The sequence below is a fragment of the Hibiscus syriacus genome, unplaced genomic scaffold (assembly GCF_006381635.1).
Source record: "Hibiscus syriacus cultivar Baekdansim isolate YM2019G1 unplaced genomic scaffold, ASM638163v2 tig00111774_pilon, whole genome shotgun sequence".
NCBI lineage: Eukaryota > Viridiplantae > Streptophyta > Magnoliopsida > Malvales > Malvaceae > Hibiscus > Hibiscus syriacus.
The window spans coordinates 927,843-931,203 of NW_024063175.1; positions in this window are offsets into that span (position 1 = coordinate 927,843).

Sequence of the window (3,361 nt, forward strand, 5' to 3'; positions counted from 1 at the left end):
GCCGAACATTGAACCAAATTTACAACTTGAATTTTTCTTGAATATCAATTGAATTGAAAACTCTGTAAATTATCGGAGTTACATATCATTGATAAAATGACAAGATCAAATAACGACACTTGGTTTTACCCCAAAAAGATACACTCGAACACTATACCCTTTCTTGCAGGAACCGATATAGCCTTCTCCTCTTCATAAGGAAATAAACAAGATGCTTGGTATTAGGTGTGCATAAGAGTAGACAACATGGGGGCATCTTTTGTGTATGACATTATTACATTTTTGTTGAGGGCGTTCGATGATGATAATGATCTTCACATATGGAATAGTTGAGTAGGTGATTCTAGTTTAGGTAAGTCGCTTGGAAATTAAACTCTAAAGATGAGATTCCTTGACTTTCAACAACACCTAGACTATAACAGGTTCTTCTTGACAAACTTAAGAAATTAGATCTGTATACCCAGATTATGATATTATATACAATAAAGCTTGTGCTGTCCTTCTAAAGCAATTGGTTAAACGCTCCAGTTTTATGGATAAGATTCAGCAAGCCTTATAAAGGTGATTATAATATACAATATATGTATATATATTAGTTTTTTAAAAACCATAACATATGTAATTTATATAATATAATACATAAAAACATTATTGACACATAACCTTACATAAGCACACAATACATGTAAAAGAAAAACAATGCATTAAAAATTATTAATCTAAGGTGTACATGTACATATTAATAAAAACAAGGACCAGAATTAAATGAAAGAAAAATAAAGTCCTTGAAGTAAAAGGAACAAAGTTTCATTTGATTTATAAAGTTATAACCTTACAAACTGAGGGACCTCTTACGAAATTAACCCATGATCTAAAAGCATGAAATCCCACCTTATGCGGCTGTGTTTCCACGCATGTATATAACCATAATATAGGTTATTCTCTCTCTTGAGAACATATGAGCAGCCGACCATAAATGAGAAGAAATGAGAGATATTTTCTCTCTATCAGCCCCTTCCTTAAGGTCGCCGCAAAAATTCAGTCCGATCGTTGTGAATCGACGACGGAGAAGAGAACACGAACCAAACAGACATTTCTTTAACATTGAACACCATTTTCGAGACATAAAACCCCTACAACGCCTCTCTAGTCCTAGATTTTAGAGTTAAAATGGTTACCTTCGATCTACCAAGCGGTCGATGATGGTGGCTCTCGAAAGGTAGCGCCTTTTACTTTTACCTTTTGTTTTTGGGTTCTTGACTTGCTCCTAATGGTTACTCCCTTCCCCTTTTGGATTTTTTCGTTGTATGATATATAATGGGTTTTCCATGTTTTTTTTCGCTTTTTTGGGGTCAGGGGGGCAAACGGCCGGAGACAAAGCCCTGTCTTTGACAGTGGTGACATGCACAAAGGACCGGGTAAATTTCTTTTACCCCGAGGCATCACGGGTCTTCTTTGGTGACCAGAGTAGAATCCGACGGCGGTGATGACGGCGGATGCTCATAGTGAACTGTTCGTGCATGCATCTCAGATAATCTGGGTCGTTGGATCAGATTCGATCCAACGGCTAGGGGATTGCGACGGCTGAAGCTTAGTTAGAGACCCTAGCGTTTCATTGGGTCCTCACGCGGGCCTTTTCTTTGTTGGGCTACTTCAAACTGTTTTGTAGTTGGGTCTCCCTATTGTAAACATTGGGCTGTAATGATATTGTACCTACATACATAATAAAATACTAGTATTAGTTTTTTTATATTTATTTATAATATTTAATAATTATATAATTATATCAAAACTTATATAGATTTAAATATTAGGACTTAATTAATACTTTTTATGTCATAATTAATAACAAAAGATTAAATCTACTAATATTTTATTTAATCTAATCTAGTACCAAACAAAATCATATCATAATAAACAAAAGTTAATGCTTGAGAGAAAATAGGTGTTTACGATTGTATTGTCTTTCTTTGTCTATTCTCGTGTAACGAGAATATGGCAAATATAAAAGGTCATGAGTTTTTGTCCAATCTCATTTTCACATGGGAAATTATGTTTTCTCACGAGACATGGAATTTGTATTTCAAGAAAAAATAATTTCGAAGTTTATATTTTAAGAGAAATAATCTCAAGAGAGATATTTTCCTTCTTTCCGTTTTGAAAAAAAAAAACATTGAAAGTTGTGTTTTAAGAAACTAATCTTGAGGGAGATAAAAATTAGTTTCAAGAGAAACAATTGTCTCGAGCGATATGAAATTTGTTTAAAGAGAAATAATCTTAAATGAGATAAATTTTTTGTTTTGGTAGAACCATCTCATTTGAGATATTTTTTCGAGAGAAACTGTCTCAAATGAGATAAAAGTTTTTATTTTGAGAGAAAATATCTCGAGTGAGATGAAATTTGTTTCAAGAGAGATAATCTAAAGTGAGATTTTATTTCAATGGAAATTATCTCAAGTGAGATGAAGTTTTGTTTCAAGACAATCTCAATAAGACAACTTTTTTTAAGAGAATGTCATATTGTTCATTATCGTTGAGGAGATCTGGCTATCTCTGGAGGACTTGTTGCTGAAGATAACCTTGCTTTTTCATGTTGAGGGGATCTAGTTGTCTTCAATATTTTCTTTCCTAAAAGATCTATAAAAAAAAATGTTCATCTATGAATGCAACTATCTTGAATGTTTTAATAGATATCATAATGAAGTTCATATGATTTATTTGATCTTTTAAAAGTGACCTTTTGAATTTGTCCTCATGAGAGGAGAAATGTTTTTAAAAAAGGAAAGATTTCAAGAGAAATTCTAAAAAGATCCTAATGAGAAGGGAATTCAAAGTTTTTATGTTGCATGTAATGATAAATGTTTGATGCAAAGATACAAAATCATATATGTGCATGACAATGATGTCGATGCATATTTTTCTAATTAATGGCGACAAAAAGATGCACAAACGGTCTTTATTCTCTCACTGATTTAATTGTCTTCGTTCTTTTTTACACCCAAGTATACCACTGTAATTCTTGAACCCGCAAAAATTTGTTCTTCTTGCCCTCTGTAATACCCTAATTTTTCCTAACTTAAAAAGGGAACAAAATATAGGGACCAAACATGTATTTTTACATTTTTTTATTTTTGGGGGCTTTAAAAGCCAAAAAGAAAGCAAAACCCCTCCCCCTGGTTTTGTATGTTAAAAGATAAAAGCAAATAAACAAGGTTGGGTTTTCCTTCTTTTTTTTTAGTAAATGGTTTGGTGTAGGATGTTTTCCTTGGTCGGTGGTCGGTCACCGTATATTGGGGAGGAGGGTGAGTAGTTTTCAGTCATTGGTTTAGGGTTGTTAGAATAGTGAGGTTGGTTTTTTTTC